The sequence below is a fragment of the Pelobates fuscus genome, chromosome 7 (assembly GCF_036172605.1).
Source record: "Pelobates fuscus isolate aPelFus1 chromosome 7, aPelFus1.pri, whole genome shotgun sequence".
Taxonomy (NCBI): domain Eukaryota; kingdom Metazoa; phylum Chordata; class Amphibia; order Anura; family Pelobatidae; genus Pelobates; species Pelobates fuscus.
In genome coordinates, this window is record NC_086323.1 from 73,148,186 (window position 1) to 73,162,894 (window position 14,709).

The 14,709-nt window shown below is 39.0% G+C and overlaps 1 protein-coding gene across 2 annotated transcripts in view; it reads right to left on the reverse strand.

Moving 5' to 3' along the window:
- The window catches only part of OLFM3 (olfactomedin 3), a 193,420-nt gene that overhangs the window by 3,384 nt on the left and 175,327 nt on the right, over nucleotides 1-14,709 (reverse strand). The window lies entirely within an intron of this gene.

The window sequence follows — 14,709 nt, forward strand, 5'->3', positions numbered from 1 at the left end:
GCCCGCATCCGCCCCTTTCTTGCACCAGATACTACCAAAGAGCTTGTCCATGCTCTAGTAATTTCCCGCATGGATTACTGTAACCCTCTCCTGATTGGTCTTCCCAAAAGCCGTACTGCACCCCTACAGTCCGTAATGAACGCTGCTGCTAGACTGATTTTCCTCTCTAGTCGTTTCTCTCACACCTCACCCCTCTGCCAGTCCTTACATTGGCTTCCTATATGCTATAGGAGTCAATTCAAGGTACTAACTCACACCTATAAAGCACTGAACAACTCTAGCCCCTCTTATATCTCCTCACAGATCCATAGGTATGTCCCTTCTCGGTCTCTCCATTCTGCCCGTGACCACCTCCTGTCCGTTGTCCGCACTCGTACGGCCAACTCGCGCTTGCAGGACTTCTCGCGGGCGGCTCCCTTCCTATGGAATAGCCTGCCTACCGCCATCAGACTCTCCCCTAGTTTTGCATCTTTTAAGAAGTGCCTTAAAACCCATCTCTTTAGGAAAGCTTATAGCCTCCAAGACTAACCAATACCTCACATACCTGTCTCTTGCCCTCTCCTAAAGGGCAGTCCACCTTATTTGATTGCAAATTCCTGTCCTAATGTGTTTTACACCCCACCTCCTATAGAATGTAAGCTCGATCGAGCAGGGTCCTCTTCAACCTATTGTTCCTGTAAGTTTATTTGTAATTGTCCTATTTATAGTTAAATCCCCTCTCATAATATTGTAAAGCGCTACGGAATCTGTTGGCGCTATATAATTTGCAATAATAATAATAATAATAATAATAATATGACAGGATCCTTCAGCCATATACATGCACTTTGGGTCAGACAGTGTTAAAAAACCTACAGATACCGTTCCCATCTTTCAAGGAGTGAAGCAGAGAAGACGATAGAGACTTTCGGTTTGTAAACACTGTCCGACAAAAGCTGTATGTGTATGGCAATATGATCCTGTCAAATACTAATGGTCCGGATGCGTTTCTATATTCTTTTTTTTTTTTTTTTTTTTTACATATACTTCATTTAAAAAAATCTATTTCCTTCAAAAAGGTGATTGTTGTCCTTTAAGAAGACTTGAATTTGCATAAAAAATAAAATAAATAATTACAATAACACAGAGGGGAAGGATATGCATACAGTCAAATACAAGTTTGAAGCATTTCATGTCTTAACTAGAAGTTTCCCCATTAATACGTGAAATGCCTTCAGCTTTACTTTGACTGCATGTATGTCCCTCCATGCTATTTTTATTATTTGCCATAAAAATCTATAATTGTGATAATCATATTTAAAAAGTGATCTTGATTTCAGCTTGATCCCATGCCAAAATTCAATTTATAAATTGTCAATACTATAGCTCATGATGTGAGGTAATGGAGGGTTGATACCTCTGCAACTCTACCCAGTTAATAGGATACCTGGAGAGACCCTATGCTTCTGCTTGTTTGCTCATTTATAAATTTATATACAAATACAAATAGTCCTTGCACTCAGGCTATATGTGAAACTTGCACAGCATATCAAACTACAAAACCCAATGAATTTCAGATAAGCAGTCCTATTTTGGAGCTATTTTATGGGGCACTTGGAGTTTATTTAAATGGGTTCCAATTCGGAACTCATTCAAATTAATCTGAAAATAGGCACACACATCTACTGAGAAATTCTACCTCTTGATTTTTTGTAATTTAAAACAAATTCACTTTACGAGTAAACTCCCCCCCCTCGTCCCCCCCACACTAAAAACAGAACTTGATGAATGACTCGAATTGGTCTATTCTGGTATATTGTCCTCTGTACTGAGGTATGTGCGACCAATAAATCAAATTATCCTGGACTGACTACGTAATTAGGATGAAATGATATCAAGGTATCTCAGTAGCAGGTCTGATTTATCCCAAAGGAATCCATGTGATGTTTCCATAGGCAGGTTAAACATATCTGCTCTTGATTTTAATGAATAAATAACTCCTCTTCATTAGGAGAAAAGTCTGTCTCTAATTTAATTTTATTTGCTTGGCTTAGATATAAAATGACATACAGAAATCTTTCCCCACCGCACATATCCTTTTTTAATTTATATGAGTATAACATTATTTGTATTGTAATTTAAAAAAAAACTATCTTTCTTGATTTAGTGTTGTAGTTCGTGAAGCGTTCAATCACCTCTTGCTCTCTATGTGTACTCCACGTTGACATGTATTTTTCACTGTTTCCGTAAGATAAAAAGTACAACCGACTCCTGGAAAAAACAAATCTCGGTTTTTTTTCCCAAGTCATGTGTGTCATAAACACATATTTATAAACTCTGTGGTATAACAGGTATTACTGCAATGGGACAAATGGCATATCCCCCAAATTTACTAAGATTAGAGTCCATTTTGTGCATGTGTATATGTCAAATTGACATGTACTAATGACAAATGTCTCATAGACTATTTAAACCAGTACCTAGAGGAATACGTTGCCCTTCTATGGTTCTAATAGCTTATCAGTGTGTTTCCCGGTGCTCTACTGTATTTATTTAAAGTCTTTACTTTAACCTCCTTTGGAAGAATTTCCTTCAGTTAGGCCATCTTATTACATTTTTTATCCTATCCTATTTCTGTCCTATCCTTCCTCTTAAAATTATGATATATGTTACCTTTTAGAACTAAAAACTAATTTATTTGCAACCTACTTTAATGGTCTCTAAACAAATGTAACCTTATACAAAGTTGCGCCCTGAATGGGTCTCTGGGTGAACAACCAGATTTTTGGGATACTGATAATCTGATTCTCAGGACAGATGGGGATTTCATCCCATATGATGGGGCATATTCTCCTAGTGAATAGCCAAGGCTGATAGACAGATTTTCAAGATCCAAATGTGGATAGCTTTCTCATGGTGAATAACACTACTTTTAACGGATAGTTGGCAGACCCTTGCGGCTTAAGGCAGATTTACTATGAATTCATATATACATTTGTAGGTATGTATGCCTGAGCAGATGTTTATAAAGGTTATAGAAGATATACAGATTCTAAAACCAAGAGAAAAAAACTAATTATCAGTATGTCAGAAAAATGAACACTGAAATTAAAAGCATCTCCTAAACATCTCCTCATCCCTTACAACCTTCCTCTGCTTTCTCCCATCTACTGTGGCCCTCCTCCCAATCACACATCCTCAGATATATCCAAACCTTTTCATTCCCTCATTTCCCTCTGTGCAATTGTCCCTCATTCTTTTAGATTGTAAAATTATTAGGATATCTTCACCTACTGTTCCAGTATGTCAAAAGTGTTTTGTTAGAATTTATTGTTTTGTCTTGGTTTATCTATTGTACAGAAATGGAGAATGTTTTAGCGCTAAATAAATAATTAAAAGTGTAACTTTGGTTATGTAGTTGTGTAATGTACTATGGGTAATAAATAATAATGGTACATGAACTAGAATAGCACCAATCTCGCTTCCTATAAAAAAAATAAAAAAATAAAAATCTATTACAGAAAAAGATTATCCTCATATTGCCCAACATATATTGTTCTTTGCAAAACGCACAAAAGATATGTGGGTGATGCAATTGATACCTATTACAATGTTTCTCTATTGCAGGATGTAGTAATCATCGTAGAAAGACAAGAAATTGAGATGCAATAGCCCAGATGTACAAAATATATTTCTATAGTAAAATTTTTCTTCTTCCACACAAATATGGAGCCAATCTATTCACCCAACTCTGGTGTTAGGTGCAGTATGGCTCATTGAGATAGTTCGGACCCCTTTTTGTTTCTGGTGCAGATTGCCAATATTAACACATAAAAATAGAGAGTTCCAAAGCATAATACATATGAATGCTGTTTTAATAAACTCAGTAAATAGAAGCACTCACGTGGATCAGAGCCTAGTATTCACAAAATCATATGAAGTATAAGATCCACTCCAGATGGTATTTCTTACAATAGCTGGTTTCATTCAAAATATGATAAAATCTAACAATGTTATAATAACAATAAAACAAAAAAAAAAGACCTTACTGGTTGTATATAGAGTCCAATACACTTTTCGCCAAATCTGGCTTCATCAGTTGTAATAATGTAAATTCTATGTCCTTTGTTTTCATACCCTTCTCAATTAATTGACATCTTTTCCTTCCCTTTCGGTCCGCCTCTCTTGTATTCTTGGGATTTACTATGATTTCATATGTGCCCTGTCCCCCTTCCAGACTGGTTTTCTCATTACTAGAGAAATGCTTGATTAAATTATTTTCCACCATGTCTATGTGGTCAGAGGCCTCCTTTGTTAGATTAAAGTTCTCACAACAGAGCAGGAGATAAAAACTTCTAAAATAATGGCTGTATGAGTCATAGCCAAGGGAGTTGTGGCTAGGTCAGCATGAACAACAAAAAAAGTGACTAAACTCCTAAATGACAGAGAATTGAGCAGTGAGACTGTAATGACATGATCTATACACCAAAACTGCTCTATTAAGCTACAGTTGTTTTGGGGCCTATAGTATTCCTTTAAAGGGACACTCCAGGCACAGACCACTTCTGCTCATTGGAGTGGTCTGGGTGCCAACTCCCACCACCCTTAACCCTGCAAGTGTAATTATTGCATGCTTTCCCATAGGGAGGTCTAATGCGTGCGGCCATTGCCACACATGCGCATTAGGTCTCCCCCGCCGGCTGACTGAGCGTGGGCGGAGCCTGACCCAGCGCCGAGGGACATCGGCGCTGGATTGAGGTAAGTCACTGAAGGGGTTTTAACCCCTTCAGCAACATGGGATGGGGAGCGGGAGAGCGAGGGGCACTGGACAAATGGATATGTTTTCCTGGCACTGGAGAGTCCCTTTAAGTATAATTTTGTACTTAAAGGGACACTACAGTCACCAAGACCACAAATCTCAATAAAGTGGTGTGGGTACACTGGTCCCATCCTTTTAACAGGTGGTCGAAGCCCATAGGAAAGCATTGAATCCACTTTAATGCACTTGCAGAGCATGTGCATCAAGGACTGTATGAGGAGCATTGGATTGGACCATTGCTGGGGTAGACCATGCCTCCTCAATGACATTGTGGGAGGCAGAGAGGTGAGGGAGTCTCATCACTGGAAAAAAGGTAAGTAAAACCTTAATTTTATTAATTATTATTGTACAAGGGGGCTGTATACCAAGGAAGAGAGGCACAATATAGTGTTAGGAATACAGGTATTTATTCCAGCGCTTTAGTGTTACTTTAAGGAAATTTATTCATGTAGGGCATCAGATGCATACCCCTCCATGTGTATCATTCTCCCCCCCATATGTCTCATCTCCTCCATGTGTCTCTCCCGCAGCCCCATGTAGCATGGCTGAGTTGACTGCAATACCCTGTCTGACCTGAAGGGCTCCCTCAGCGGTCCGTTCAACCTGTGCTGTGTGCTCCCCTCCTGCTGGTTACCTGGCAACAGAATGTCCAGACCCTGAATTTATCCAGACACAGGGGGTAACAGGGCAGCTGGGCCTCCTGGAATGAATGGGTCAGTCTTAGATGCGACCCCTGCGAACGCTATAGGTACGACACTGTAGGCTATCGAATGAAGTTTATGCTTTAGGTTTCCTGTGCTAGAACCCAGGAAGTGACCTCTTGTGGCTGTCTAATAGACAGCCACTAGAGGTGGAGTTAACCCTGCAATGTAATTATTGCAGTTTATAAAAAACTGCAATAATTACACTTGCAGGGTTAAGAGTAGTGGGAGTTGGCACCCAGACCACTCCAATGAGCAGAAGTGGTCTGGGTGCCTAGAGTGTCCCTTTAAATGTGCTACACAGTGAGGGGCGTGGCCTAGCAGAGCAGCGAACAAGACGTGTTTGTGTGGAGCTCCGGCTCTCAACACATTAAAACACATTAAATTGCCACAAAAGCAAGGCAGTGAGCTCCCAAAACAAAGCCGAGACCAGTATCCATCAAGGTGACACTTATGGCCCACTCCAGAAAATCGCCCACCACCATCATCAAGAACCACAACATCAGAGTCTTCGACGATCTCCCATTCACCACCCTGATGGAGGGAAGAAAGCTCATACCCATAACCAGCCAACTGAGAGAGCAAGGTATCCGATACCGCTGGGGGACAGCGGGCACATTGGTGGTGACCCACAAAGACACTATCCTCTCCCTGGCAGCGGAGGATGACCCCACAAAATTTCTACAAGACCTACAGCGACTACAGGCATTGCCCTCAGAGCCGGAGAGCAGGGAAACCCTGGGCGCGACCAGAGGAGAGGCAGAACAGGAGAACAGTACCGGAGCGGAGAGGAAGCGGGGTAAACCGCGCCAGCAATAACCCCATTAAAACTGTCGGAACGTGAGAGTGAATATCACACGCCGCCGACAGGGGTCCGGCAGAAGCGAAACACCGCATAAGACCTCTAGGGACTTAAAGATCACAACCCTGCTTAAGTGTTTGCAAACGTTTATTTTTATTTTCTGTTGTTTGTTTAACGTTTAACAAATGCTTTCAAACCAAGTCCTGCTCCCTTACAACACTCACACAACTACACACTAACAAGCTATTAGACGAGCCATAACCAGGCCCCCCGACGAAGATACACCGCGCACAATTACACCCGCGTTGAGAAGGTGGGCATTTAGGCACAGGGGAAACCTACAGAGACTCGTGGAGGGGGACTAATGGAGAGGAGCCCTTACTAAGCCGACGCAACGGTCCCCACCACGCCCAAGACACGCACAACAAATTACCCAAACACCAACTCAGAAATACCCACGTTAATCTAGAGGACAAAAACCTAATTGCAACAGCGAACTACAATTACCCGACACCATCAGGCCCAAATATCTCTGTCAAAGACAGCCACACACCCTTCATACAGTGAAGCCCAACATAAGCAGAACAACGCCGACAAAACCTAGGACGCACACAGGGGAATTCATTCCAGACGGGCCAAGGTCCTGACACACAGGGACAACTGACTGAGAGGTCCTCCCTTAACAGCAGACATGTAAATCTAGCTGTATACCTTCTATGCCAACATTTTACCTAGAGTTGACCATGTATAGACAAAATCTTAGAGCAATCTTATATTATGTCACATCTATGTTGTTTTCAAGTAGCCGGTCACTGCTATCGTGGCATTACCAGCACATATGTATTATACCTCATGCAAACAAACAAAAAATAAAGAATTTAAAAAAAATGTGCTACACACTGAATGAAAAATCCCTACACTGCACTTAGTCTTTATTGACCATGGGAAACCAGTCAGTTGGACGAAAAGCTTTTTTAGGTACTGGAAGGGGGTAAGGCTCAGTAAATACAAACACCTAAACACACAATATAATATAACCAGAATTGTATTTATTACGAATCTGTCCTGGCAAATGTTGACTGTATGTCGTACTGTTTTTTGCAGCTTATAAGCTATTTAAAAAAGAGTAGTTGTTGACAAATGTTCTAGAGTTTGTAGAGAGATAGACAATTTTAGGAGACAACTAAACCCCCAGGGGTTGATTTGATTGTTTCATTTCTTCTAACCTCACCAAATGTGCAATGAGGCATATGGTACAATTAACAGGCTGTGCCATACAGTGACCCTATTACTTTCCTCCATTCCCTGGTGCATTTAAGTAGAGCACTAATAAAGTAAGAGTAGATGTACATTTTTTAAACAGGGGTATAATATATACTTCATAAGTTACAAAAAAACAGCAGTCAACATGACTCATGGTGTCTTACAGAAACATATACATAAACCAAGGTATTGCTAAAATATTTTATTTCAATATATTATTTTAAAATAAATAAAATGTATCAAGTACTGTTGTAAGATAATATATACAGTTGTATTCAAAACTTTTCAATCCCCATTGAAAATCAGGTTTATTGTAAAAAATTAGACTTTCAGTTGCTTGCAATAAACAAATCAAACAAAAGCAATTAAAATAGCTCAACACAATGAATGCTTCAATAGGCTTCCACAAATTCAACTGAAATTGCAACTTATAATGTCTTCTCCAGTCTCAAAATTATTCAACCTCCTGAATAGAATCCTTCACAACATAAATATGCAAAACATGTGTTGTCTCAAGCACACCTGATGTAACGAATCAAGGGCTTCATTAGTTGCACCAGGTGTGCTTGAGCTGGAACCCTTGAAACACCTTAACTGCATGTTAAAAATATGGCTAAGGCAAAATAATGGTCCACAAATTTAAGAGAAGAGATCATCTCCCTTCACAAACAAGGAACAGGATAGAAAAATAAATATAAATAGCAAAGGCACTGAATGTTCCTAGAGACACCGTTGGAAGTATAGTTTGCAAGTTAAAAGTAAACCTGATTTTCAATTGTGGTTGAATAATTTTGATTTCAACTCTGTGTGTGTGTAATCAAAATTATTCAACACACAGTTGTAATCAAAATTATTCAACCCCATTGAAAATATATATGCACATCAGCAGGAGAAAAAAAACCAATAAAAAAAACCCAAAAATAAATCAAATAGCCATGAAGCAAGCATAAAATGATCATTGAGTAAATGTGTCCAAAATGAGAGGACCTAATCACGTTAGCAAACCCTGAAAAGTGTATATATAAATCCTTGGGTTCGATGAACGGAACTGGTTAGATTTTTACTAATAAATACCAGAACAGTTCGTGTAGTGTATAACTCCCAGGTGTATAGTCCAATATAATGCTGGTGATAATATATACATATAGAATAGTATTGGGACAGTAATGATTGTACTCTCACCCAAAATCCTTGGCAGGAATAGGACAGAAGGGTGAATTCCAACACTGATATCAATAATGTTGCAAGTTGCAACTTCCTCCTTCTGTGAGTATAATTGTAAATGAAAACGTCAATGAAGGCAATCAAGAATACATCCCTTGAGATTGAGCAACATAACTAATGTTGTTAGATACCAGAAAAGTGCTGCCTTCAGCATAAACACATGTTTCTGTGATATGCTGCATTCAATTAACAGGTCTGCTTCCGCAGGCTGCCACCAGAAAACCAATGAAAGAAAGTGCTGGATATAATAATCTGTGCACTGATATGATGTTTCCACAATGCAGGGAGGGACACTGTATTCAACTGTATTCAACGGTAGTGGTAACAGTGTAAAAACTGAACTAAATGTAATGGCACAAGGCTGCTGTTATTTCAGTGTATACCAGTCTCACCTACCCTACTTTTAGAGTAGTGATTGTGGAATGGAAGAAGAGAAGACAGTGCTTGTCTAGATCATTCTGCAGGAGGATTCAGGTTGTGGGACATTTACATTTTATCATTTACACTGAAGGTTGATCACACAATGTACAGCACACTGTGCAATGTCTAGCAGTTCAGTTGGTAGAAGAGAGCCCTGCAAAGATGGGAACTATTTGTCAATTTAATTATTACTTTTATTTAATAACTATTTGTCTCCCGTCATAGTTGCTGTATTAGATGTTTATGGAGGACAGTAACAAGCAGCAGCATTTATAATGATAGATAGTCATACTGTTCTTATTCCTACTTTATTGTATTGCATTTTATTTAAATTTGAATAGGGTTGGTATATATTTCACCATTCTTAGCTGTCCAATTTTTATGTGTGGGGTATTCAGTGTCCTAGCATACATTTCTCAATAATGTCCAAAATATACACAAAATACTGAATATGGAACAGCACACACAAAAATATAGTTTGAGGGGTGGAGCCTGGTCGCCGAGCAAGCTGTACATGCCTTGGAAAAGCTCTGGGAACATTAATTTATATCAAGTCTACATCAAAGACCACATCTTCCACAAGTTCTCCCTAATTGTGATACTCCCAGCATCTGTGGGATTCCCAGGTCTACCTCGCATGTCACAAACTGAAACGGTTTGCAGGATTCAGGAAGCTCTGGACACAGACAGGACAGTGGCCTATAAACAAGGGAATGGGGGAGGTGTTCGATCCCTCAGCCTTTACAATGTCTATTTTCAGCTGAGGCAACTGGAGATTACACCTTTCTCCCTACCCACTGGCGAGAGTAATCTCGGCACCCCTATTACCCCTATGAAATCATCATGTGGTGCAAACACAAAAGGCAATTCCACATAGAGAGGCCTATCTGATAATAGGATCTTGTTTGAACGACTGGCACTAGGGGTGTCAACTAAGATGGTGTCTAAGTCTCACAGTGAGCCAGAGGCCTCTCAATACTCAAATGAATAGGGGGAATCGGGTAACTTTTCTCACCCTGGTGGAGGGTACCACCATGCAGATTCAGATGAAGACACGTCCCCATCAATGAAGTATGACTTCAAGAGACTATCGATAGACTTGGGACTGGTCTGGAAGGCCAACCTGCAGGACACCCAATAGCTACCATTCATCTACTACTGAAATAGCTACCATTAATCAGAAGTGGATGCAGTGGAGGAGAGGGAGAGAACAAGTCAAACCCAAGACACTAAACACCAAATTGAAGATTCTACTATACAGGTCTGACAATTGCATAGGATGGTGCTCTAACTAGAATCCCAGCACAGACATAGGAATATATGCCTAGGAGGCTTTCCTCAAAAGTTAAGCGGAGAGGAATTATTGACTTGTGTTCAGTGATAGATTGCCTCCAGTGGCCTTCACAGTAATGCAGACTCCCCAGTTATACTGTCCACTTTTCACGTCCGAAAATCAGCTGCTGTACCTTCAAATACACCCAGAGACATTATAGTGACTACCAGAGATGTTGCGATGAGAGCTGCTATCATGACTTGATCTAGATCTTTGTGAAAAGTCGGTTTTAAAGGTCATACAGATTCCATTTATAGTGACATCCCCTTCTCTGTCCTCGGAAAAAAAAGGCAAATTTCACCAATAACCATAAAGCTCACTGATCATTCCATTAAATATTGTTGAAATGCTGAGGGCTCTATCGCAGTTACACACGGCACAGAACCACACACCTTGTCTTCCACCAACAACCCTTGGACACTTTTCAATAAACTGGGCTTAACAGCCTCCTCCATACCAGAGGGAATAACGAAGAATGCTACACAAGAAGTAAAGAAGAAAAATTCGGAGAGGATGGATTTATGAGGCGCAAAGGGCCGAGAGGGTACTCTCCCATTTAAAAAAAATATATATATATATATTTATAAGACCAGTGACATTGTTATGCTATTATTATACTGTTGATTTAAGTTGATTTTGATTTTCATTCTATCCCTGTTCCCTCCTTCATCTTGGAGCTTAAGCTTAGTAACGAAGTGTAGACTACCTTGCCACATGTGAGCTGTATGGTTGAATGAACACTTGAATAGTGAAATTAAGCTATGAGATGTCTTGTAGCTTTTACCTTATTGGCATTCTTATACATATTCATACTTAACTTGAAATTCTGTTCAGTTGTATTATGCATGCCGTTTTGCAGTTTGCAAGTTTGCTTTACTCTCAGTCTGTTTACTACATTATTTCATACAACATGTACAACTGTACAAATGCTAATAAACTACACATTAAAAATAAAAAGAATACAGTTCTACATTTTACAAGGCTACTTAAAATCTCCTATCACCTAACAAATATGGGGATTCCGTTAAACCACATGGCCATACTGTGTTAAGCCCACCATCACGTCACAGTACTCCAATATCGGTGGATCCTACAGTAATTCTAACATAGGTGATAAACATGATAACTGCAATACTTATTGCTTTAATTGCTTCTCCTCAATTCATGCTTTCCTTTACAAGGGTAGCTATAGTGGAGGGGAAGGTGCTTAGTCTGCACTATATATACATATTTTTTTTTTCAGTCCATTCAATCACTACTTACAATACATTTTTGCTGTTTGTACATACAAAGTTTTACTGTTTTATGTAATATTTTTTAGATTTTTCATCATAAATAATTTTTAATACATTATATTTTCAGCATTTCCTACTACTAATAGTACTACTAATAGTTCCTTCAAAATTGTTGTTTGGGGAACACTCCTTGTTACTACAGTTGTGAACTTCAAGTATACACAGAAAAAAATGGGCTATACTGTACATATCCATTTTAACATTTGTTTATACCAGAGAAGCAAGTGATAAAGATGGTTAACATTAATTCGATATGGCACGGTGTAGAGACTACATTTGTTCATATTGTTAAATATTTTGCATATTGCTGTACATTTTTATATGCACTAACCAATAAAGAATTGTTTATGCGTATGAAATGCTTATATTTGCCATTAAGATCCATGAACAATTCAGAAGCCGGTATAAATGGGCTCATACTTCTAACTCTTGCATATTTAATATCCATTATTTTTAAGTACGTTACAGAATAACTTAGAAATGTAACTAAAAGGAGGCAGTGGGTAAAGAAACATCTAATTATGTTTTAGTCCTAGTCAGCTCTTGAAAATTAAACTCTTTGCTGCAGGAATTCTTTAATTGACTGTTAGTTAATGTTAATTAATCTTTCTGCTGGAACAATGCATCGTTGTTCTCACAGCTCTTTTGGCAGACTATAACGGCACCCTAAAAATATACGGTTGAGAAATATTTTTAGAAATGTTTCCACTTCTCATCAAGCCCGGTAAGAATAAAACAGTCGCCATGGATTTTACAGCATGTTCATGAATTTGTCAGGGACGAGAAGGACTGCAGGTGCTACCAAAATAGCCACAAAGCAAGTATATATAGATGTTGCTAGGAGTGCCTTGGTTTGCTCCATTGTAGGTAGGCAAACTGTTTTAGAACAGTTTGACTTTTTACCTAGGGTCCACTGGGAGCTGCATTCCACTTCCACTACTTAAGACAGAGAGTCGTACGCTCTCTGTCTGAGCTAAGACTGATGGTGCAGAACTTAGTTAATTGGCTAAGAGCATTTCAGCTGATGCCCTCAGCCAATGAGCTCACCCAGCACTGGAGGATTTAGCTCAGAACAGCTAACAGAAGCTACAAAACAGGACCCATATAGCTGTAGAGTAGTGCCCGGAGCACCACAGGTTAAAAAGTCAAACCATTCTAAAATAGAAGTAAATAGTAAATAAAATAAAAGTAAATAGATATATCTCCAACTCCCATCACCCAGTGCCAAAATAGCGTTAATACCCTTTCCCCTAATGCTAGAAGTATAGCCGAAGCTATACTTCCCTTGGAAGAGCCTGTAGTTGGCAAAACGCGCGTCGGGAATTTAGAGCAGTGGGTGGCAGAGGTTAATGGGGACGATGCTGCAGCTTTACTCTCTCCTAGATGAGCCACCTTGCTATTGTTTTTATCCACCGTATCTAGAGTGCATTTGTAGCTATCAGTTAATCAGCTTTGGCTATACTTCTAACATTAGGGGAAAGGGTATCAACCCTATTTTGGCACTGGTTGATGGGAGTTGGAGATATATCTATTTACTTTTCTAATTCGGTTAAATTGGACTTTAGACTACCTTATTTTGAATACCCCAATGCCGTAGGTACTATAACTACTTCAGCAAGTACTTTCTAGTGCAGATCTCTTCTCCCCTTCCACTGAGCATGTGTATACAGTACTTTTAGTTAAGTTTTATTAAAAGTTATGTTTTAATAGAGATTAGTTTACAAGCGTTGCCCTTACTAAAGGTTAGATCGGGAATACTCTACACCTATGTTTCTATGACCTAACCTTTTTTGTTCTCTTTTGCATTAATGTTTCATACAGGGGTTACCCCCCACTTATTAGTGGCAACCTGACACACTCTCCCTACCTTTATCTCTATCTAATTGCTATATTTTTTATAGTTCAAACATACTGTTAATTGGCAATAGGTCCTATTATCTCTCAACTTTTAGTCTGCATTTGTAATTGTAATTCAGTTGGTCAACTACTTTTTCATATGGTAATTTTTTCATTTCGTCACTCAATACATAGGAAGACAGAAAGAATGAGAGATAGACAGAAATACTCAAATACTGACACATACCAACAGTTTTCCTGGGGTCTTTATCTTGAAAGAAAGACTGAGTTATCTTGAGTGACTAATAAACCAAAGCTCTGGTCTTAAGACTGAGCCAAAGAAGGTGGGTTGTGCACCCATCCTACTGCTAGTTATTTTGTGATTCCATCAGTCATCTGTTTCAGCATCTGCTGCTCCATGGTCCACTACATGAATTACAGTAATTAACTTCCAAACACAGAGGAATCTGTGTAGTGTTCTTTTCTAGGTATATAATTCTCATTCATACTTCGATTAGTGCAATCTGCACCAGGGCCAAAACACATCAAGTGCTTTACCTCTTCATATTGATGATGGCTAATGCGTGTTTGACTTGTACAGGTGGGAACTTCTGTTTTTTTTCAGTTATTTTCACTTTCTTTCTGAATAAACATTATACAATAGTGTTTGTTCTCTTATGTGTCAGTATTATAATGAGGTTTTGGCAAAGAGATATAAAGATTACTGTCTCAATTGGGCGTAAAGACATTATAATATAAACTGACTTAGGAAACCTGAGTGGGGTTGTACGTGCCTCGGTTGTTCGTGTCTCCACAGAAACGTCTCTCCAAGTTGGACCTGAATTTTTGCTTAGACAAATCTGTGATATGTTCATCTTGTAATGTATTGGAGACATCTTACCTGTTTTTAAATAACTGCATGAATGACAACAGGGTAGAGGATAGGTATAACTTGCTAAGTTTAAAGTGCCTCTGTCACCAAAAAAAATTTATTACCATTTTATAAAGATAAAATCTTTATGAATTACTCATATTAA